At 31.9% G+C, this 26,612-nt stretch overlaps 2 protein-coding genes across 7 annotated transcripts in view; one reads left to right on the top strand and one right to left on the bottom strand.

Moving 5' to 3' along the window:
* Positions 1–26,612, bottom strand: part of LOC113392727 (CUGBP Elav-like family member 2) — a 387,219-nt gene that overhangs the window by 251,270 nt on the left and 109,337 nt on the right. The window contains exon 1 of one of the 6 annotated variants that reach the window (XM_064215966.1): positions 26,381–26,495. The exons of 2 other annotated variants lie outside the window; for them this stretch is intronic. The gene's annotated coding sequence lies outside the window, so the exon portion shown is untranslated. Of the gene's footprint in view, positions 1–26,257; positions 26,496–26,612 lie in introns of those variants that run through there. 3 more of the 6 variants (XM_026629291.2, XM_026629275.2, XM_026629283.2) reach the window with 3 other exon arrangements.
* LOC113391540 (sodium/hydrogen exchanger 9B2-like) overlaps positions 1–26,612 on the top strand; it is a 416,017-nt gene that overhangs the window by 311,318 nt on the left and 78,087 nt on the right. The window lies entirely within an intron of this gene.

Raw genomic sequence — 26,612 nt, 5'->3', positions numbered from 1 at the left:
TCCAGTAGTTTTACATATAAATGTTTCTTAGGAGGTGATAAGTTGAACAATAATGTTTTTTCTTTTTTGAATGTCAAATCGATGTGGACAAAAGGGTAGAAAATCATCGAAGTCTGAAACTGTCAATTACTATTTTAGTGTAAACAACCGCTAAATGTCTTTATCGTCTGTTTTTAGAGATGATGATTTTTTAATTCTAGAATATATTAGGAATTTAGTCAAAGTCAAAAATCTTTATTCAATATAGAAGTGTTTACACTTGCTTATTGATTGTCAAAAATCTACCACCGGTTCGGAATTTAGCACCTCGGACCTGAGAAGAACCGGCGAAAGAAACTCAGCGGGATATTTTTTTTTTTAACCATTTTCCATGTACAATGTTAATTATATTTTAGTTATTTGAAGCAGCCTGGAGGCGATCATTTCATTCCCAAGGTGTGCAGTCAACTAAAAAGTCATTAGTGTTGTAATATAGTTTCACAATTTAAACATAAACAATATGAGATATAAATTATCATACGTAATCATTTTATAAAGCTTTATTGTTTTCATACATAATAGAAATGAACTACAAACAGGCCCTGTACGTCGAGCTGACGCGAAATTCTTCGAAAAGAGATATGCATTTTGACGTTAGCCGAGCCAATGTACTGTTTATTTCATCTCGGGAAGGATTAGGTTCCACCGCGTCGGAGCTCGCAACAGGTTCCCCCCACCCGTTCACCCACCCGGGAACCGACAAAACAAGCACAAGAAACTACATCGTTCACTGAACACTAACAACATTGTCTTAAAAGAGTACTAGCAAAAACTAGATAACCACATTGACGGAACTCGTATAACACTCTCTCATACATACGCATCTTTGCCTTTGCTTTGAGGTATTATTGATTATGATTCAATAGGAAATTATAGTTACATTTGTTTGTTTCCCAGTTAATAAAGTCTTATTTTCTGTTAAGTAAAATATTTCAGGCCAAATGTCCTACGTTGGTTTGTTTACTATTTTAACGGAAAATGTAAACGTCTAATTTTTTTACCGTAACATGATGAAATAAAACATTATTTTAATTTATAATGGTAAATAAAATTTGTTATAATACACTAAATGATTTAAGTTTTCAGTCTAATACAACATACATTTCCTGGGTAGCTGCAAACGGTATCGTAAAAAATGGACTACCCGGGGACAAATCTCAGAATGAATATTAAAACTTTCACATCGATCCATCAGAGTCTTCGAATAATCAATTATCTCCTGTTTTTAAGTCTGTTAATAATACGTACGTGCACACGCTAATCAAAGTAAAGTAATATGTTTTCACGAAAAAATATGTTTCATGTATAAACTAGGTACAAAAATACAACGTTAACAATATCACATACAACTCATACAACCATATCAGTTATGTTACGTATATGTATTATGCATAGCTTGCAATACATCAAGTCTAATCATAGCGGCGATGCGGAAATCATCATGCATGTTACCGACCCCAGTATCTGTAGCCATTTTGCTAATTACACCTTCGATTTGAAAGGGACGGTACGATATATTGTGTTCATTTCAAAAGGCCCCTGACCCTTACTGAACGTATCGAAAAATAAAAAGTTATAATGTGACAGATTATGATTGTCGAGATTAATATGCTTACACTATCGTTCTGGTTTAACAAGCGTCTGAAAATTTAACTTATTTATTTTCAAAGTTAGATCTTGAAGTAGTCTAGCATCATGTGTGGACGAAACATGCTTCGGATATCAGGGGAAAATATCGTTAGGTTATTTTATGCCTTATGATAAAGTATTTTAAAAGTATTAAAATATACTTGTTTTTATTTTATAATCTACGTTAACTGAAACTCGGCAAATGCAAAAAATAGCAAACATGATACCACACAGGACCCCACACTCGAGGCTCACATGACTGCCATTCTCATACGTAGACAAAACATGTAAAGTGAAGTATGTAGCAGTACGCGTTTTGATTAAGTGAATTTTAAATGTCATAATAACAAAATAATTACTTATTCACAAATAGAAACTAATAAAGAGAAAACTTTATAATAAAAATACTATTATTGCGACCATTTTAGAACTCAGATAACTTTTATTCTAGGTAAGCAAACAAAACTTTTAATCTTTTATTTTCCATTCAATTTAATTTAATTTAATTTAAAAAATATAACCGAAAATGAATTTACACTTGATTTTGATTTAAATTTTTAAATGAAAAGGAAAGTTCATTAAAAAAAATAAAGAAAAAATGAAACAACCTATTTTAAATAAACTGTAACTGAATCATACATACAAATAATTTCACACAAAATATGGGAAGCTTGCCATAAATGTAAACACAATAGACTGTAGATATCATTGTTTTGGTCATCCCTTACCCAGCTTGCCATTTCATATAATTGATTTTCCTCTTTCACGCTCAGCCGGGTTCGACAGCCGCGTACGACTCATAAAAAATAGGGGTGTATCTGAAGGGATAGTTGTTCACGTCGAGGGTAAATTTTGAGCAGAGAGTTCCCTTTCTGGCACTCAAAAAATCCTATGCAAACATTTCGTAGAATGGTTTATTGTTGGAATAATTGTAAGTATATATTGAGTAAGTAGTCAACCCATTAAATCATATTATGAAATTTAATGTTGCTATCAGTAAAATTACTCAGATTACTGTTCTCAATCTTTTGACAGTTTACAATCTCGTGAGATAAATTATAATCTAACGGTATATACAAGTTTTGGCAGAAATATGTTTGCCTACTCATATAATGTACTCTTAATAAAAACAAAAACTTTGGAAAATCCAAAAGTGCACGACACATAAAGCACTTTGAATCAAATAAAAAAATAATTTATTATTGCCAAATCTCAAACATAAAAAGCCAAAAGACCTGTATTTTTGTAGCTTATTTTATTTTTTACAACTAAGCGACATTGAGTTAGATAGCCCTTTACATATAGTTTAGATTAGACATTATTGAAAAAAAAAACGACTCAATTAGTGTTTTTTTCCTAAGTTATTGTTTTTAGGTTTTACCCTTTATTGACGGGACATACCTTTCTGTCATATTAAATATTTTTTTGAAAAATATAGTATTAAATAAAATAAACCCTATTTCAGATAAGTAGCATCCATATTATTAATCTTCATTAAAATATCTCTAGATTTTTTTTTCGATTGCGGGAGACTGACGCTCGCATCATGAGTCGTGAGACTCTATCCAATGACTAAAAAACTAGGTAGTCTTTGAATAATCACTTATTATTAAATATCTACGTTAATCTGCCCCGTTCAATAAAACGCCGAACGTAAAGTAATGTATGTAAGATAGTCCACAAATATACATTATCTCTTATTAAAACAATATATTAAATAAGCTCATAAAATAAAATTCAGATATACGTTTTTTTTTTACATAAGTAGCATAAATATTTAAATATTGCAAAGAATTTTCATTTTACCACATCACGCATACTTTTATAAGATATTCCAGCGATGCTCTTTTTAATACGGCATTATTAATATTCCATTTTCTTAACTTCGCGATAAGATTATTATAGTAGTGTATAACATTATAGCCCGAGGTACTAGTATCAATAGATGGCGAGGCAGCTCGTGTACCGTTGATTAAAGCAACAATATGATTTATTTAATTCAAATTAACAAAGAGCCGAGATGGCCCAATAGTTAGAACACAAGCATCTTAACCGATGATTTCGGGTTCAAACCCAGGCTAGCACCACTGAAAACTGAATTTTCATGTGCTTAATTTGTTTTTATAATTCATCTCGTGCTCGGCGGTGAAGGAAAACATCGCGAGGAAACCTGCATGTGTCTAATTTCAACGAAATTCTGTCACATGTGTATTCCACCAACCCTCATTGGAGCAGCGTGGTGGAATATGCTCCAAGCCTTCTCTTCAAAAGGAGAGGAGGCATTTAGCTCAGCAGTGGGAAATTTACAGGCTGCTAATGTAAAATGTAAATGTAATTCAAATATCTAAACCGAATTTATACACTCAATTAAAATATAATATTTGACAGAATAATGTCGTATACATTCCTAATACGTACAGGCCAAATACGTATCTATAAAATCACGCAATTAATTTAACGGTCAAGGTCAGGAAACTGCTTTATTGTAAGTACTGTGCTAAATAAAAGTAAACACTAATATAAATGCGTAAGTAAGTACTACATAAATTATAGACTTACTCTTGCGATAATTGTAATGCTTACTGTTGTATACAGTCGACTCAATGGGCTGCCCCGAAATTACGAAATATACGTATTCTATAAATATATAATATGTCGAGGCAATTATCATTGAGACGGTTATTGGAATAATGGAACCGAAAAAAAAATGGTTAGACAACGCTGGTCGATACACTATCTGCCTAAGAACTGCTCAGTATTTAGTGACGTGCTGTTATTCGCGTCTATTTGAGAAAACAGTGATTTTATCGAAACACTGTCTCATTTTGGACGACATCCACGCCACGTACGACCACGCAATATCTTCCGAAGACGTGGACTTTATAAAAATCCATACTTTGACCAATAAAATCTACATTTATGTATTAATTGCGTGATAATAAACTTCTACAAGTAATAATTTAAAAAAAAAATGCAATCGTCGTATTACAATTATAGGCTTGTGAGTGTTCATGCTTGTTTAAAAAATAATAAATCATTTCACCGTGAACAGTGAAATATAAATAGCTTGAAACCTAATATATCTTCCTTAATGAGAGTGGACGTCCAAATATTATACCAGAATGCGACGTCATACATTATGGTGTCTTAATTAGCTACCAATTTGTCGACTTCCGTGTTATGTTAACATTATAAGATGGACATTAGGGCTCTTATTACTATTATATATGAGCGTATATTTAGTACATGATCGTAATAATTTCATTACATTTATTAGAATCGCTTTCATTTAAATATAATATTATAAAACGTTATAATATTATTTTAATCTGTGAATATCACACTTCTAAGCCAACAGTACGTCGGATTTTGAGTAACGATCATCCACAGCGCCGTCAGTGTTTGAACTCAAAACCTTATAATATATAAATCATCTTGTGATGCACTCGTAATTTATTCAAAAACACGGTTAATTTCTACACTTGGCTTTATCAAAATCGCATAAAGAAATTATCAATGTACTCTTAAATAAAAAATAATAATAAATAAAAATGAAAATTTATTTAAATTTTTAATTAATAAGGGACAAACAGCTGTGATAAAACGATCAATTGAGCGTGGTCCAGATTAAAAATCGCCATTTTATTTCTAATTTATAATAGCAATAGGAAGCCGAATCGCGCGTGCTGGGTGCGTTTTATGACCGACAGAGAGCGCTAATGACGTCAAATAATTGGTGCTTTAAATGGAAATGATGACACACGCCGGCCCCCTTCGCCTTTATTAAATTTGCTTCGGAATAAAGCTAACAGTCTATTAAAAATATAGCATCGGATGGTGTTTTCGTACTAGTATTTTATACAGTAAAATGTAGATTAATAATAAATGGAAGCGTTAAAATCGAGAGTATGATTCGAGTACATCATGTTATGTTTATTTTAATACATTAACATTAAAACACATTTTACAAGCAAACAGTCCGATATTGTGAAATATATAGTATTTAATAATAACAATAAGAAACATTTTAACGCACACACAAAGCAAATAAAATATAAAAACTTTAAGACTATGAACATAAAAATATCTACCTATTTATTAATAAAATCATTTGAAATACATCCGTTTTATCGCTATGTATAGCGCTATTATCAGTGCGCAAACAGCCTTTACGAAGTCCGCGATTCCATTGAAAGCGTCGACAAAATTAGTGATCATTACACTTTTAGAACCTTTTCTCACTTGTACCCCAAGAAAATGATGGTCATAGTCCTATATTTTAGATGGCCGATCCCAATTGAATATATTAAGCTGAAATAATGGCAAGAAATTAAAATTAAATTTCGATCAAATGCTGAGTTGATTCCTTATTGCTCGTCAGATGATTTCAATGAAGGCAAAAGTGTAACCTTTTGTTAATCACATAATTAAGGAAATTTGACGATCTCAGCTTGAGACTGTAAATGTACTTTGTATGACCCTGTAAACCGTCTGCCTTCAATTCAAACATCAACTCACCATCGAGCCGTCAATTAAACCCCACTCTACGATCCTCCTGTTTGACGTATGTCAAACATCTGTCGGTACACACGCTACGCAAACCCCTCCGCTGATTTCATCCAAACATAAACTTGTCGTTTCTTAAAGTCCTTATAAATTATTAGAAATCATTACTGATGTCGAGTTCCATAGTTATGTACAGTTTCTTGCATCTACATCTTGTATTATTAGGTTGCATATATCAGGTATTCTCTATTGGATTTAGAACAAACTACTAGCAGGCCAATCTTATACAGACACATCGTTACAACTGATAGCCGTCCGGTTCGTTGTTTTGTTGTAAGTAGTCGGTATAAAGAAGTATAGCCTGTTCAATTATATTCTTTATTTTAGTATAACTCAATTTTTTGATTAAGCCCAACACTGTGATCGCAAAAAATAGTCTCAAAATGTTGTTATTGCATCCTTTTTATTGTATGTGATGTTACGGCGGCCAATCTCAAGGGTGATCAGCCATCTATGCAGGACGTATTATAAAGCACGAGTGTGTTCGCAAACACAGGTGCACTCTCTATTCAGTCAATCACTCTCATAATCACATGGGATGCAAATCCGACGCGAACGCAGAGTTCAGGAGCGGAACCATCGGCTTTACGTACTTTCCGAGGCCCGGGAACACGCTTACAACAACTTTTACCAGACTTTTTTTTGTCCAGACTTCGGGTTGGTACTATAAAAAATTTCAACTGAAATTTTTTTATTGGCCTGACCTGGGGCTTGAACCCAAAACCTCGGGATCTGTCTGTGGCCATATTATCAAGACACGTGACCAACAAGGCCGTCACGTTTTTCGTATCAGTGTTATGTATAGTTAAGATTTGCAGGACGACGCAAATTCACCTGATTCTACAATTTTTATTTTAGTTTCATCCGAAAACAATATATTTCGCTAACAAGTTTTCGTCCAACTGGAATGTTTCCTTGAAAATTATTCAATAATTCAGTATAACTTCTATTAAAACGAGTTGTTTTTCACATTAATTCGTCGTTTGTAATTCCGAATACACTGTAAACATTTTTGTAATAAGGGGATCCAATATTAAAAAAGGTTTCAAATAAAAAAAAACCGCACGAACTGTACAATACGATTCCTATGTTTAAAGCATAAAATTAATTAAAACTTGCTTGTCTACAAACAGTATGAAACAAAGGCAACCAACCGAATGTATCTGTATATTCGTATTTGGTTTTTAAACTACTTTTTGGAAACTGTTATCAACATAACGCGTAGTAGTTCTCGTATTATGTAGACAATGAAAGCAGCGAAACTTGTATCATTTTTTGCCCATATGAGAAACTACCGATTTTATATTTAAAAAACATGAAGGCAAATTCAGATACCTAAACCTTAACCGGCAGGTTGATATTTTAACTGTACCTACGTCATTTAAAAAAATTCTACAATATATATTGTTTTTAGTTCATCGAAATCTTTTTCGTTACAGTCCAAATAATGTAAACCGTACCAAGTACTTCAGTTGCATTGACGTATTCTAAGCTACAATGTAGTGTAGAGCATCTCAAATATTGAGTTACTTATACCCTCATAAAAGACGAGACTTCAGATTTAGAACGTATGTATGTCAATCCCTTGCAGATGTGTTTCGCAACGACGCAGCAACAACTGATTTCAATATTTTCCCTTTATTCTATTTGGAAGTTAACTCCCTCTTTAGTATAGTTTATTTATTAATAAAATGAGAATTGAGATGAGAAGAATACGAAAACACGGGATCAATTACAATTCCGTGCACTTACTTACATACTATTTGAAATTTCATTCATAGACAGTTACGGCTTGTGCAAAAGTATGTTGCTAACTTGTGAAGGCTGCTAAGATTGAAGATCTCCAATAGTAATAATTAAACTAAAAAATTGATTACGTTGATTAATTCACAGAACTAAGGAAATTATCAACGTTGCACTTCCATGCTTTTGAAAACAAATAAAACCGTATCTCTCATCATGTCAGACGACCAGATTGCCATAGTATTGGAATAGATGCATAATTATTATGAGTATTTATTAGTGCAAAATTATTTTCATCTGATACTCCTGCTCGGTTGGATACACCGATATTATTTTAATAATTCTAAATTGGACAAATCATTTCCAAGTTATGATTTTGTCTTTTCAGAATATGTTGGTGAATACTTAGGGTGGGTTAAGAATTTACTTAAAACTTACTTATCTGACAACTTACTATGAAAATAATTCCGTGAGTACTGGCGAGACCCTATGTGGGTCTCCCCAGTATCCCCCAACTTTATGTAGGTTAAATCCGTTTTCCTAGTGAGATAAACCAGTAATATTTTCTTTCCCAGAATTATACCTAGAAATTCCTGCTGAGTTCGAGGTATGTTATCCACTGGGCCATTTTAGTTTTCGAACTTTTTATAAATAAAAAAAAGTTTATAAATATTGTTGTTAATGGCGCTAATTAGGAAACTGTCAATGAGAGTAGAAGAAGACATATATATACTTTTTTTTTAAATTAGGTTGTATAATTCTTCCTAAATTAAAAATATCGAAGCCGCATAGCCACGGGCTGGCTTGTGGGTGACCACCGACACTGAAACGCATGTTAGTAATAGCTAGTTGTCAGGAAAATACGTTAATTAATGATTTCCTATTTTAAACCTATTTACAATGATAAAATTGACCACCAACGCTAATAATAGTATCGCTATAATTTTAATAATGATAATTAGATTTGTGCATTTTAGATATTTTTCGTTGTATAGAATGATATTAATTTTAATCCTTGCCAATATTGTATAACTATTTGATATCATATTAATACTTTAGATTAAATAATATCTATATTTCCATTGTTTATTTTATTGTATGTATCAATGTAACGTGGGTTATATGCCAAGCTGTTTAAAAGATGATTCCACTTTTAAATTTAAGTTTTCAAATAAAATATTTGCGATACTGTATTAACCAGTATGTCTTGAATACGTGAAAGAGTGAGTTTTTGTCCTTTGAATCATTATGATCATAAAAAAGGCGTATAAGTTTATTAGTAGAGAAATATATCATCTTCAAGAAATTGCTGCTACTGAAATTATAATTAAATAAAAGTTATGAATTTCGTTATGGAATGAAATACACTTCAATACAAAACTGAATAAATTCAAACGTTCAAAGAACTAAGCGTTAAAGGACCGTCGTATTAATTATTACAACAAACTAAGAGCAAAGCGCAGTTCAAATTAAATGCAAATTTCTTAGAGTTGAGAGAGCAGCCATTCAGTTCCATTAAAACAATACGAATTTAAATCAGATTCAAATTTTGCACTTCGATTAAAAGCTTCAAGAGGTACGCGTGCCTAAGTGCAAAGCAAACAACTGTACCGGCTAACTTGAAACCGCTCGGGTCCAGTTTAATGGGAACTTTGGTATTGCTTGTAAACAGGCCGATAGCACTAGTCGATACTTAGCATCCCAGGGAGGCGGGTGTCACACAAGATTGGCCGGTTTGATGTGATCCCAATTACTATGTGTAGAGAGCCAAGCCGCTTATGCAAATGACGATTCCCGCGGACGCACCTAATGGGCCGTAAGGGGGTGATGCACTTTTAGATTATGCCACCCTCTCTTGCATGGTAAATAAGAACGAGATAGCTGTATAAACTGATGAGTATGTGGTTTATATATTGTCGCCTCCTTCAATAAGATTAATAGAAAGCTATGCATATTACATAACATACGGTCAATTTGCTTGTTCAAAATAGTTAATGGAGAAACAAAATATTTCGCATCTCGAGGTCAACAATAAAACATTACTATACAACAAAGCATTACATTTGTTTCAATAAAGCCAAAAGTTCATTAATTGGAATTAGCCACCTTCAACTTTGAATTCCATCGTGTTTTGTCGTTTTGAGCAGTTTTTTTTTTATCATTATTGTTTTATCTTATTTTTTTATTAAAAAACTGCTTTACATTATAAGAAAATCTGAGTACAGCGAACATTGTGGGTGAATTTAATCGGTCCAAAATCTAAAATTGAAAGTCACAAGCTAACAAGGCGAAACATCAACACCGACTTTATTTACTGCGTAAAGTTAAATATTTACGGCGACGAAAATCCTCTTTAATTAGCAATCAATATTACACCTTACTGAGTATATTTTAAATTGGTTTTACAAAAGCGTGATTGGTACGCTTACGACATTTATTAACAAAAATATCATAGTACATTGTGATTATTTGTGGACTTATCGCAGTCAATCAATAATAAAAAGGCAAACTATCTCACTTTATGATAAGAGTCCTTTTGACTGATTTCGATCTGGACGGACATTTTCAATGGGGAATACTACAATCTGCGTAGAAGATACAAATATAAGATATATATAGTCCACATAAGCACAGCACAGCACAGTTGCACTCCTTATTTCACCACTTTCATAGTCTTACGTCAATACTCCTGTGCATCGGATAACACGTAAATTTCCAAATATCTAGCTGCTGCGGAAAATTTTTCAACAGAAAAACTCTTAACAGGTTATTGCTTTTACTCAAGACCAAAAAACAAAAAAAAAATGTTTTTTGAAGTGTAAATTGTAACTGTTTCCCCAATCGTAAAGATTAGGCAAATTAAACATTATATCTGGCTTGCGAATTCATTTAGTAATTAAAACCCTTTTTTTGATTGATTTTTAATGACCATGTCCTTTTAAAACAGATACTATCAGAAATATGCTTGAATAACTAATACTAGTAAAAGGCGTTAAGTAACATTTAATTGTGTTGTTATTTATTTACTTTGTCAAATATTGAAGAAGCGAAGGAGAAATCAATAATATTATTAAACTTCATAATACGATATGCTATATAAAAACTCATAAACAGAATATGCAGTATAAAATTATATTACGATCGGTTTAGTGGTTTAGTTGTGATAAGGTAACAAACATACATACTTACATAAAAATTGTATATATTGCAAAAAAAAAATTGAAAAAAAAAATAAAAAACATTCATTCGTCCATGCGTATCATTCGATTTTGTTGAAACTTGTTACATTTATTTTAGCCGTGCGTAGTCGGGACGGGCAGCTAGTATTAATCTAAAATAAACACATATAATAGTAAACCTTAAAGTCAATATTAAAATTATAACGAACATATGAAAAACACATTAATACAATAACTTCGTATCGATTACATCAGGCAACCATTGAAAACAAATTGTTTGCGAGCGAAATATCCCGCCATAGGAGAAGTTTCAACTTTTTTAATTTCCCCACCCTCTGCTGGTATTGCCCGTAGGGTTGCAAGGATAAAATATTATCGCCTTTTTATTAATATGAATCATTTAAAAAAATATTACATTTCTTGTATAAGTAGATACAATAAAAAAATTATAATAAAATGGTATTTTGTTTTTGTTTGAGTTATGCTATTATGTTTTAAGAAACGTATTGCATTGTTGTATTGCTGTTGCTACCGCCGGTGAATCGTAAATAAATAAATAATGTTTTCAAAATTTATTGTCAATTTCATCAATTTTTCAATTTAATACGAAATAAGATATTTAATTATAATGATCTAGTCAAGATTTTTAAAAATTAGTTTTATACTTTATCAACCATTCCTTTTACAATGTTAAATACATTAAACGTTTTTTTTTATATGATCGGTTTTACAATTCATTAAATAAATTAAAGCAGTTAATTGATTTTACAAAAAAATCCATAACATTAATATATTCTATTTAAACTACAATCACATTTTTATGAAGTTTTGTTTATGCAGAAACTAGTAAAGTTTTCACTGAATACATAAAGGAACTTCGTCGTTCCCAATAATAAACATAAATCCTCATTAATTCCAAATAAACCTAAATCAGGCTAAGAAACAAGCACAATACTAATAACAGGAATAGAACATAGTATCTTATATTAAATATGGAACAGATAATAGATATAGAATAAATTAAATATTATCATGACTTATAATTTTAAGGTTTTTATTGAAAATGGTGTAACTATGAGTTCTCACCAGTACAATTCAGGAGCGAAACAGTAAGCAGAAATGTCAACAAATTCCAAATATAATGCAGGTAAAACAGAGAGGTACAGCTTGTAAACGGTACTTCAATAATATTGACGTTGTTGTGTGCGGTACAAAATACCTTTTTGTTTCGTTTCGAACCCGAACAAAATTCCTGAAATATACTTTCATAAAATAATGTACTTGTAATTTCTACAGTGTAACACAATATACTAGAAAAAAATAGGCTTACAGTTAATAACATATATATATCAAAAATAAACTGTAGGTAGTTTAAGAGGAACTTCGTTGTAACCACCAACATTAATGTGTATGTCTACACAAGCTCATTTAATTTTCACACCAACGTAGCGACAGTGGAGCGAATAGTCGATGATTACCTATTCCGACGACTAGTACTAGTTAATGCATACAATTTATGTCTACCTGACGCCTGAACGTAAATGTATAAAAAAAAAACGAATAATTCAATCGACAACCCTAGTACTACCACCCATGCGAGCAGGGTTGAAAAAACTAATGGGACACAAAGTAACAATGGAAAATTTTGAATATTGGAACAAAATTTCCGAGAAATTTTCAATATTGAAATAGTTTTAACGAGACTGTACAAAGCAAACTGTTTTATTTTCAATAACTTTTTTAATTATTAGTCACCTAAAAATGTATTTATAAATAATTCGATTACAAGGCAATTTCAATTCAAATAATTTGATGTCTTACATTGATGTGTAACAATGGACAACTAAACGATTATTATAAGGATATAATTTGTATAAATAAGCTAAAACTAAATTCGTTCCAAAACATATCTATGGTTTTATTGATTTTTTTTTTTATTATTATAATACAATTCATTAATATTAGCTTAAAAAGATATATAACTTCTAAAAAGACTATAATCTTATTTGTAAATAAAAAAAGAATAAATTCAAACATGCTGTGTAATAAAATGACATACATTACTCAAAGGCTACGAGTCTGTAGCAGAATCGTAGTAACGAAGAAAGAACATATATAGTCCACAATATTTGATATAAAACCAGAGTCTCAACCGTCATTAGTTTAGATCAACGTATCGTTGCTCTATACAGGGGGTTCGGAATCAGGCGCGCATGCATAATTTACAAGGTTAAAACACATTTAGTCCTCTACTCGATTTGTGCTAATAGCATAGTCCCTAATTCCATCAACGGATTTACATTTAGTACGGTATTACAGTAGTGTTACTTATTACTCGATAACTACTAGAATATCATAATGCATAAAACAGAAATACTTGTTCTGAATTTCATAACGTTACGGTGTATTAAAATGCTTATTTAATTTCATCAATTGTGACAAAAGTGCATGCTACTAATGTTTAAATTAAAAGTAAAAGTGACTTAAATGTTCCAGAGCTGCGTCTCATATTTAGGCTGACTTGTGATTGACTCTTGTTGAATAGAATATTTATATAAATAATTTCTATACGTTGCTGAGCACGAAAGCAAAATATACCTTACTTCAAGTAGACAATGAAAGTTGAAAACTGAAAAGAATCGCAATTCAGTTATTCTTTTCCACAAATTAACTAACATAGTAAGTCTGAAAAACCACATATAATAACTTCACGCTGTGTACTATAAGATTGGATAAATGATTAGTTTATATTTCCCAGATTTGAACTCGCGATCTTCCTTTGGAATTGATGTGTCATTGATCTATATCATTGAGCCTATGTCATCATGTTTTAATTGTATTTTTTTTAAATTATATCATTAAAATCATGTTATAATAATTTGTATTTGAAAATTTCAATTCAAATAACTTACTCTAAATATCATTCCAAATATCAATTTGCTTCATAATGAAAATTAAGATGTGATACTATAAAATGATATGATATACCTATATTTCACTTGTATAAATAAATAAATATGTATTTAATAAATTTTTAAACGTTTAATAAATCGTTAAATACATCTCTTTTAGTGCGTGTTTGATGAATTCTTTATCGAGTAATTTACATGAGGGCCAATTTCATGGAAAAATATAAATTGATAACACCTGTTTTAAAACTTTATATATGACGATACCCTTTAACTTTTACAATTTTACAAATATTATAATACATTTTTTATCGCGACCAAAACTATTTTATGAGACGACTCAGATCTAACAATGTCGAAAAGTCAAGTAAAATAAGAAAAACATGAGCTCAACGTTAAACCCAAAATAAAAGACATAAATAATATAATACAGATTCAAAAATACTTTTTTTATATTTAAAATCGGTAGGTCTGTCAACGAATCGGACCGTAATGGTAAGCGATAATTGGCACTGCAAGAATATTTGCCATGCCACGTCATTCTAAATCCTGCATGGCGGAACACCCAAGATGGCGGATATTTTTTTTGGTTGCTGAGAATACGTCAAAAAAACGTGACGTCACTGTAAACCAATGTGGCGCAGTAAGTTTTTAGTGCTTGCCTATAATATGGGTATCAAATGAAAATAATTACTAAGAAAAAAGGAATGCAAGTTTAATTACTAAAAAGTAAAAAATAAATTTAAACTAAAAAAAAACCGACAAGACAAACTTTTATATCATATACATAAATTGTGTCAAATTTGTCAAATGCGAAATGACGTTATAAGTTAACAGTAAAGGTTTTTGTGTAAAAGTTTTTTTTTTTAATATTTAGCGCATTTAAATAAAAGTTTGTTTTGAAAAAGATATTTTACTTTTAATATATAATATTTTAACACAAGACCATGACCAATGGTACCAACCCTTTTGATTATTACTTTATAATTAGCTCTGTCTTAAATTTTTCTTAATACATGTAATGTATGTAATGTAATGTCGCTAGAGTTATCTTTGTTGTTATCTCAAAACGCTCTCAACGAAGAACAGCCCATCGGTAATAGTGCTAGTGTGCGTGCACTCTTTATTCGACCTTAACTCTCACAAGTCGATGGGACGGTGATTTGAATTACAGAGAGGTCGAGCGCAGGGCCAATGGCTTTACGTGCTTCCCGGTGCACGAGAATGTAAACACTACCAACTTTCAATCTTCAGCCTACTACTGAAAAATTCTTCAAGAGATAAACCCAATTAATTTTTTTTTCTGTGACCTGGGATTTGAATTTATAATTTGAAATCTATAGTCTCATAAACTAGTTGGGTAAACGATACAAAGCTATTTGTTGATTATTGCTTGATGCAAGATATTTGTTTGAAATAAATAAAGAAATAAATAAATATAAATATTGAACAACATCACATACATTAATCTGATCTCAATGTAAGTAGCTAAAGCACTTGTGTTATGGAAAATCAGAAGTAACAACGGTACTACAAACACCCAGACCCAAGACAACATAGAAAACTACTGAACTTTTTCTACATCGACTCGGCCGGGAATCGAACCCGGGACCTCGGAGTGGCGTACCCATGAAAACCGGTGTACACACTACTCGACCACGGAGGTCGTCATGAAATAATAAATAGGGAAAGTATCATTGTTACTTCTGACAAAAGATACATAAAATATACTTAACTATTAGTATGGATGTCGTTCGTCTTTCTTGGAAATTATATACAGAACCGACAAGCCAACAATTTATCTATACGCTACGCAATCGACACTTAACTTTCGTATTATGTAACATATTATTTCCGAAGCCCCAGCTAAGTGGTGAACCATAATCATGCATACGTATGTTTGCTTTGGTGACCAAAGCTATTCAACATCGTTTTTAAATCCAGACATCAAAGAACGGCGACGTCTATCTTTATATCTGTGTACACACACAGCGTTTGGCACAAGCATGTCATGGATTTTAGTGCAGGTTATTATTCGAGAGTTAATCTTATTGGGGTTGCATTTAACTCCTAGATTTTGTGCTCGTTGATCTTGACAATACTGAACAATTGTTGTATATTTTTTATTAACGCCATGCGCAATAAAAATAAAACCCTAAATAACGTTTATGAAACTACAAGTAAAAATATAATCTCTATATTTGTATGATACTAGCTAATTTAACCTATTTATTGGAACTATAAGACTTTAATGACCCCACTTATAAAGGCTCATTTTAATCACCTTTCAATCTAAACGTTCGCTTCAAAGATATAATAAAGCGACCAAATAACGAAGTAATAGAATATGCTCGAAATCATAACATCACAAATTGAACTACGTCAAGAGTACGAGAGTAAAATTATTTCGTACACAGAACACTGAACACCCAGGTATCATTATAGTGGAAGCACGAACCGGACCGAGTACGAGAGTGTAGAAAATAAATTGCACGTACTCGGAACACCAAAATCTCGGTATCCTTACCCCGTTGACCTATTTCAACACGTTACATTATTCTACAATAGTGCCACGAAAACGGTGGCCTTACGACCGTTTTGTGTCACCGTGTCGTCGTAGCAAAGCTGAATTTTTATAAACAGATAATGGAAATATTCGACGTGAGCGTGTAAACTTCAATATCTGTAGTGTAATTTTAAAGATATACTTCTGAAATATAATTAATGTAAGTATAAAATGTTGTTTTATTTCTTCCGAAATACGAATTATACGACTACACAGGCTGGTGTCTATAGTATTATAGATAATATATCTGTACATATAATCATGATGTAATACTGTATGGAACAATTAAGTCTAATGTTCAAGGTATAAAACACAATTATAAGACTTATTGTAGTCAGACTATGAAAGAGTGTGATTAAAAGTATTTATTTCAATTTTGTTTTAAATAAATATTAGCAGACAAATTTGATTTTTTAAGGCAAACTTGTAAATAATCTACTTGAAATAATAACTTCTGTTCTTATATACATAGGTATTAATTGTAAAAAATGTTATTGCTCAATACTATTGCCGGTACTATTGCAGTTGCTCATTTTAATACATTGTTATATTCGTATTCACTTCATTCAAATGATAGTTTTATAGCTTCAGTTCTTTTCCACAATATTAAGCCGGCACGTCCGCTAAATGTAGCTTAATTCGTTTAATTAAAACCATCAAAATTTCACTAAAATTCACGGGGCTTAGCTCGCTAACGTTGTTCATATGATTGGTTATGTGCTAACCACGAATTTTGTGAGTTGAATTATTTCAGAACATTGCAACCATAGTATTTCATTCCGTACCCGCTTTATTACATTCGATGTAGGTTGTAAAATTAATTATAAACTATTGCATTTCATTTAACAAACCTGCAATGAGTATAAATTATAAAAAAAACAATAAAAATAAAGCTTTAAATGTAATAGCCATTTGTCCTGGCCGCAGATTAATAGCTCTAAAGTATGCCTTTATTTTGTAATGAACTGTATTCACCGCGATGTGGGCGGTGATGTTATCCTTTTAAACCTTGGGCGCATGTAACAAATTATCATGATTTAAATTAGGGTTAAAGTAATATTGATATTTCGTTCACATAAATTCATAAAAAGAAAAAACGATGACGTTGAAGAATAACTAGCTTCGTGGCCAGAAATATCAGAGACAGCACGTTCTTTGAGGAACTGACCAAATCTCAGGTCGCAACTTTAAACCACCTGGCTCAAGCATGGGTGGTGGTTTATAGTTGCAATACAAATAAGCAAACATGTAGCAGTAATTTAGATAGTTTAGATATTAATAATAATTTTTTCTATGACATTGGGCGGACAGATGTGCGATATGTGGTCACAACCGCCCAGAGATATTGGTGCTGTCAAAAATATTAACCATTCCTTAGATCGCCAATGCGCCACCAGCCTTGGGAAGATCGGGAAGATGTTATGTCTCTCGTGCTTTTAGTTACACTGGCTCACTCCCCTTCAAACCGGAACACAACAATACTAAGCATTGCTATATGGTGGTAGAATATCTGATGAGTGGTACCGGGCTTGCACAAAGCTGGCTAGCGGTCGTTTTAATTGGCCAACATTTCGGCTCGGAGCACATTATGTCATATTAAATGCAGCATTCAAATACTGCACTTCCAATAACATCGATAATAAGAAGCTTAGTAATTCTAACGGTATATAATAAACAATTCATTCACACAAAACCGAATAAAGTCATATTAATAATTATATTATATTTTATGATTATAATTTTAAATAAAAAATATTTTACTGTTTTTATTAAAACTTTTTAGTAGAAATAAATCCTTTAGATTTTTTAAATAACGAATATGCTACTTATTTTTTTTTCAAGCGTAGTTACAATAAAATGAATACTGGCAGATTTGTAAAAAGTACTCCACATAAGGTAAGTATACTATTGAGCTAAGAGATTATAGGTATGTTAGTAGCTGTATTCAGGACAGATTTATTATAGGTACTGCTAGAGATTTAATAAGTTGACCGTTAAATAATCCACACAATATCGTGGTCTCATACAAAATCCAGTTTACGATGCGGATTAACGAGAAACCTTCGGCGGATCAATGAAGGGATTTCGCTGTGGCCGTCAACCCTTTATGAACTAAATCCCTATAAATGCCTGCTTAATCGACTTTGGTTTTTTTCTCTGCTTATATTAAATCATATACTTAATTATACTTACGAATAAAGGAATAAATGCACATATTCTTTTTTATATTTTTGTTAAGGTATGTAAAATATACACATTATAGATAGGTATATATGGAAGGATTGTAGGTTATAAAATATGGATTAATAAGTTTCATAATAAAATTTATCAAAGAACAGGAACACGATGATGACGTTCTCCTAACTAATTAGACTTCGAAGTTAGACTAGCCAATGCATGACATAATATTGTGAATAGATGTGTGCGCAGACACAGGTGCAGGCTCTATTCCATCTATAATCCGATGCGACTGAAAATCTAGCCCAACCTAACCCCGGACTCTAGTATGCTATCGAGACATTTCCGAAGTTTTAATCGGCTTGACTCAAATTTCGGGACCACTGGAAAGGTGGCCTTATAAGCTAATTATTAAATCAAAATAAAATACTTTTGTCACAAAATATCGACCCGCTCGGGCCTCGCACGGGTGCAATTTATTCACAAAGAAAATGTTATAATATTCAACATAATCTATAAACAGATTTTTTAATATGTCTTATTTAAGTCACTTTAATCAATCGAATATTGTAGATGCGGACCATGTCCGATGTTGTTCTTCTATTGCTAGGATCTTCTTTAGGGAAAGGCTACTTCGAAGAGATCAATGTAAAAGATACGTCCAGACCGTCTTTTCATGCTTCGCATTGCATATTTTTTATTAACATAACAATTGACTACTAGTAACAACTAAGTTTCTTAATTATCTTAGAATCTACTTATTACAAAATGAGTCACAAGTGTTTACGAGACCCTCGAATAAAGAATAATTTGATTTTCATTTTTCGAATAGATAAATACTTAAAAATAAACCGTTATCAAAACAACATCTAAAAAAAATAAAGCACCCAAGATTATTCCCACTGCTACATTAAAATGATATAAGGCTCGAGTACTATCTAATTTACATAAGGGATAATCTTGTTTAATGGCGACAGGGATGCAGAGTGGGGACCCGATAGGATGTCATAAATCAAACAAAAAGTCACTATTACTGTCATTTCACGCAGTATCTAAAGTATTACAGCAATCGCATTTTCTTTAGTAGATATATGGCGCCTTTATTATCATATATACAGACGTACCAATTAAATATTAGACTAAACTATACACTACTAATTATAAGTAGTATGGTAAACCTAATTGATTGTCAGTCTTGTCCTGTTAAAACTTTGAACCTCATTTGCACTCTTTCCACCATTTTCAAAAACAGAGTTGAAAGCTTGGTGATTATAAATGAGTCCAAATTTCATCCCATAACCTCAAGTATGTGATATATTCAAAATAACCATGAGGAAATTCAGCTCACTTTTTGAAGTTAACCATATAACCATATTGGCTGGATTTTGTTCAATGCGTTTCGCGCTATACAATTATATTTTTCTTATTTAAAATTGGTAACTACACTGGAAATGGCAGTGTAAAATCTTAACCCTCACTTCTTGTAAGCAAAGATTTATATGATTATATGTCCTTGTAATTACACTGGACACTACAATGACTGGGTGATATCTTCGTAGAGTGACATGCACAGCGCCCTACTCCCGTTCAAAAGCTATAAAATATCACAATTAGTTAAGAAACAGAAGCCCACATACATAATTTATAATATCGGAATTCGCCGAAAATAGAAGACGTTTCGTTACAATTACTCCAGAACAATTTACTTTTGCCCTGTTCTGTTTTGATTGATCCCTTGTTTGTTACGGATTAGTGTCTTATTGCTTCGTAATACAATCAAAGTATTAAATGTTCTCTAAAAGCGATTCATTTCTGCCAAACTCTTGTTATTTTACGTATATTTCGAATAATATTTATTTAGTGAACAAATATTGTCTCGATATTTATTTCTAATTTTTAATTTCCACTTAAACTTACTCGCCCTAGCCCTATTACTCATATGGTTTTCACTGTCCATGCTGCTAAGGGTTTTGGCCTAAACTTTACTGGGAATGCTGTCGTGATGGGTTACCAGCCACCGCGCGGGTAGCCCAAAGTGCAGGTGATATACACTGAACCTTAAATACTCTTAGTCGCCTCTTACGGGTAGAGTTGGGGAAATCCTATTCTAATCCAGGACCGTCACGGAAATATGGAAGAAGAAGACATGCTGCACCGACCCCAAGTAAAATTGGGTTAAGGGCAGCATGATGATGATGATGATGATGGATTACTTTTAACCTTAGATCGTACAGCATATCATAACGGCACAGTATGACTGTGTACATAGAAATAGTTGCCCAATATTTCATAACCAAACAATCGTTGAAAAAAAATTAAAGTCATATTCAAGAAAAAATGGGTCGCTATCATGATGCGATTTTGTGTCGATTAATTCTCATCTTATTTAGGGTAATAATATGCACAGAATAGAATCAAATTCATGTATAATTTGTTACCAGACAACATTTCAGGTGAATTATATCACAGTTTAATACGAGTATATAACAAAATGTACCACAGCCGCTTCCATCGGTATACGGACTCTCATTAAAGAACAATTAATGAGGGGTAGAAACAAAAAACCACACCAGCCACGCCGTCCGCTTGGTCCTAATGAATGTAGTCATGCGTTTTATTAAAAGGGATGTGTATTGCTCGCGTAATTTTAATAACAACAGCGTTATTACAAAGTGTCTAAGGATGAAAATCGTCGGAGGCAGAACTTGTTCATTTATTACATTCGACGTGGGCATTATATTCGGTGATATGTTTGTGGCATGTTTACATTAAACTGAAATATTTTACCGGAACTGCAGTCAATCTTAGGCATTTTGATGGTAATTCATATCAAAGAAATTGGATATATGATGTGTTTAATAATCTCGATATGCATTCAAGAGACTGTTTTAGGAGATTTGTTTATATATCTATTAAGGTGGTATTATTAATTCGAGTAAGACTATTGAATATTTATTATATATATACGAAATAAAAGAGAAGAAACAATAATTATATCTAGAACAGCGGACAATTTATCAAATATTGAGAGAATTTTTTTCAATACAATTTCGATATCTTGAATACAATACAGGATCAATATAACAAGATATTGTTATGAACGGGTCCGCATTGTTGGAGGAGAACAATACGCGAGGACAATTCAAAGGATTCAAGATTTTGATCAGGCGATAACTCTACGGAAGTGAAATTTCTACTATTAAAGATTCCTTCGGTGGATTTGGTCGTATCTATTCGAAATATCATTCAACATCTTGATTTAAGTATTTGATAAATGATTAAAATATAAATATTAAGTAAGATTTACGTACAATTATTTAAAAATACAATTTCAAATGTGGCGACCGAACAATGTCCGTTGATATATGAATCTTCGTTTGCAATATTTGTGTATATATTAATAAAAATATTATTTTGCAGTGATTTGATTAATCAAATTAATTTTACTTAAACATTAAATCGTATTAAGTAAAATATTATTTTTCGGTAATTTAATGACTTTATATTTACGATGTAAATTGTATTTTAACTCGATAGTATGATATGGTAATCCGTTTTCACTGTTATATTTACCAGATGTACACCGACAATGTTTGCGGATCAAAATACGTGGCGAAAGGCGTTTATTATTAATTTTAATGTGAATAATGGAAAAGTCATAGCGTAATTAATATGGAATTATGTTAATTTAATGTATATCGTCTGTGGTATTAAATATAAATTACTATTTATTTTTATCATGTAATCGAAGTCTCAAACTAATAACCATTAGAGGTTTTATAAGTTATTATTATACGTACTTAAAATGGCAACATCGCACTCATGGTTTTTAAATAATATGTGAAATATATTATTTTAATAATTATTATATATTTTACTTTTCATATTAAGAAGTTGATTTAACTAGTGATTGGGAAACCTGACCCTTAATTAGATATTTAGATTCGGGCAGCACTGTTATGTCTGGCTTGTTTAAATATATATATTATTGAAGCTTCACTTCAAAGGTGTACTCATTCAATTGTTCCAATCTGTTTTAAAATTAAATTCATTTAAATAACGACATACTAGGTTTAACAATGCTAGTGACGAACATCCTTGACGTGTATACATTCGCTATCTGGATTGGAGCAGCGTAGTTGTTTGTCGACATCATTTAACGTGAGAGGTCTTTGTTTCGCGGTGGAGCTGCCAGATTCTTTTTTTGTTTATATCAATAACTAGGTACTATACAAATGTAGCTACCTCATCGATCTAGAAGCGGATTGAAAGGTTAGAAATTCCGAGGAACTAATGAAAATATTGTATTTTTTTTTTCTAAAATATAACCAGCAGTAGTCGAAGTAAAAGTATATAGTAGCAGTTTGCATTGCCTATAATCCCGCCCCTCTCATCGCGCGCCAAGCTTTAATGAAAATAATGTTTTTTTTTTCTAAAAAAATCTCTTCAGTAATCGCATCTAGCAGTTTGCATTACTTATAATCCCGTGCCTCGAAAAGCACTAAATACCGTTGTCCGTTACCGTCCATTCCGACTGCATCGTATTTCCGCCCCATCATATAATCAGAGTGAAAGAATACATATTTGAATAATGAATGCGTACACACATTAATATGTACTGTAAAGTTGGCTGATCTCGCTTTTCAATGACCGTGCCAGCCGAAATCACCAGGTCAAACGTCATCAATACTAAGATCATTATCAACATATAGAATACGATTTATTATACATTGAAACATAAATATAACTGTCGTCTTGTTTCTAAATTTCTAAATTGTTCATCTTTAAGAGCAAAACATAATTTCGGTACAGAATATTTGACATTTAGGACAATAAATATCAATGTTAAACAAAATATATTTAACTATCATACATAATACATTGTATCGAAGAGTTCCGGCTTGAAGGATGAGAGAGTTAATGTAATTACAGGCATAACATTTTGCGAGAAAATTAAAGACAATAACAGTTATTATAATCAGTGTTTTACGTTCAATTACATTATCTGAAATGAGAATTCCAAAGTGCTTGTGCAAAAACCGTCAATTTGAATAAAATATATGTTCGATATACCACATTTAAATTAAGTGTTAAAGAATAGCAATACTTGTTTTTAATGAACTACTAATATCCCTATTTACCCCTATAATCAAGCTTGAATTAGGGGATGGGGAATACACGAACTCGTAACTTTAATATTGCTAGGTGGCACGTTACCCGCCGTGCTATCTATTCATATAATAAAATTGGAGTGTCTGTTTGTAATATTAAAATAATCGCGTTTTACTAAATGCATATGTATGTATACATATACCTAAATAACATTTTTTTCTGTCTGACTGTCTGTCTGTTTGTTCCGGCTAATTTCTGGAACGGCTGGACCGATTTTGACGGGACTTTCACTGGCAGATAGCTGATGTAATAAGGAGTAACTTAGGCTACAACAATAACTATTTTGTTCAATTCAAACGCGCATGAAGTCGCGGGCACCGCTTGTCTACAATATTTTTGCCCTATTGAAAGAACTATATTTATGTACTATTCATAAGTTAAAGGGCCAGTATTTTCCTTTATAGTAAATAAACTTAACATTTAAAAAGAGCTCTGTTTTAACGATGAATTCTCTGTTTTGTTCGACTATTGAATTTAGAATTCTATAAATGACAACTCCTAATATATTGTACAAAACCACGCTAGTATATCTCTTTATACTGCGGTAGTTTAGTAGGAGTTTCTTGCTTTTTGTTCTCAATGTAGTAGAACATTTAAGCGGTGGTTATTCTTGATGATTATATTGTATTTGTATTAAATAAATTTAAACTCAAAATATTACACACTTGCAATTAACAATTACTAGATTTTGTAATTAAATTAATTAGCCATATTTAATTTGTGTTTAAATACTATTTTTTAAAACTGCTCTACTGAATTTAGTTTATGTCGGTTGCGGCAGAGACGAACGTAGAGACGTTCCTTAAAAACAAAATGATGCAAAATTATATAATGAATATCATTTCAATTGAATTGAATAGGGATTAGTAACATAAGTTGTACACCAACACATGCACGTGAACCGATTGATACGTGCTTTGAATAATGTATTGACTGACAGCAAATCAATAGGTTATAGAAATGTTTACAGTACATAATCACATGACCACATTATGTAAAACGGGGTAATTGAGCTCCCAAAATTGAAATTATCCTATTTAGAGAGTCAGGAGCGGCGTGAAACTGGTGCTCGGTAATTAGTGTGCATTGTTAGGCGTTTATATTTACGGTCGTATGCTTGTATAGGCTACTTATACAAAGGATGGTACCACCTGATTTAGAGCCATCAATATGACGCGTTTCACAGATAGTTTATTGTATTATCAAAAATTTATAATGTGCAGTAATATATATACTTTGTGTTATAACTACATGTTGAATTATATCTTTTAATTTAAATAAATTTGACCCCTATATACATATTATATATATAGGGTTATTGGTAATTCGACGTATTCCCGTTAGGAGGTGATAGGGGTGACTATTTGCGATAATTTTAACCTCCATATGCATCATGCAAAAGTGAACCATTTTTGAGTTATCACGTTTTTTAGATTTTCTAAATAGTATTTAAAAAAAAGTTTCGATTAAATCTACTTTTTTCTTCTGATTTATAAAAACGATTAAACATTGGATATTTTTCAATATTTAAACAATAATTATCGTTCCAAATTTAAAAATGCTAGACGGAATAACATTCAGCAATGATTTCAACTAAGTATATATTTTTCAAGTGCTTTATTTTCAAAATGTATTAACTTAAATAATATCGTTAAACGAGTGAAGAAAAAATATTTTCAATTTCACTATGTGGCTCTATATACGTAACGCGTATATTAAACGCTATGATGCTAAAAGCGCGTTACTGTTAACGCGGGAAATATTAAACCAAGATCTAATGTTAGAAGTGGAGCTTATTTATGATGCTATTTAATTCAAACTATATGCGTATATGGTAACAAGCTTTCTTATTATATAATATATAATGTTCTTCGTTAATGTAATATAATTTATGTTCATTTCACAGGAGTACCATGTTCTTAAAATGACATAGCCAGTGTAATAATAATACGTAATGACTACTTTATAAAATATAAATCGAAGCGTAATACACTATCGAAGATTTCCATAAATAGAGTATTAATTATAAAAGCTAATTACAATTTACAGGAACGTAATATTTCATTAATAGCTATACAGCAATAGTTTAATAAAAAGTAAAATAAAATATCTATGTCAAAAGAGACATTGCTTTTCATTGAATCGTATCATAAATAAACGTTTTTGCAAGCACACGTAACTGGACAATTTCGATTCGATTCAATAAAATTGGCTGTATCAGCATTTTATAATTTGCAATTTGTGCACAATACATTGTTACAGATGGGAGGACTCACCGTTCGAAGTCCGCAGGCCGGCCATGGTTAAATTAAGCACGTTACATATCGTCACGGTCGGTGAATTATTTACTTAGAATGAAATATCGCAACTGCCATTCACACTGAAACTGCATTACTTACTTAGCCGGTGATATAAACGAAAACACACAAAACACAGACGCGATTACGAAAGCACGCGAATCGGCTGACGAGCGAACATAGATACGTCTTACCCCGGCTAGTAAGCCGGCGTTACTGCCCGGCGCCCGCCCGACACGTGCCCCCGCCCGCCCTACAGAACCTTTCTTTGTTTCGCATCCCCTCCGCGCGTGTTGAACAAATTTTAATCTTATTCTTGCGTTCTCCAATTGAC

This window comes from Vanessa tameamea, chromosome 10 (genome assembly GCF_037043105.1).
Source record: "Vanessa tameamea isolate UH-Manoa-2023 chromosome 10, ilVanTame1 primary haplotype, whole genome shotgun sequence".
Classification (NCBI taxonomy): Eukaryota; Metazoa; Arthropoda; class Insecta; order Lepidoptera; family Nymphalidae; genus Vanessa; species Vanessa tameamea.
Note: the sequence above shows the minus strand (reverse complement) of the source record. Positions and strands in the feature narration are given on the sequence as shown.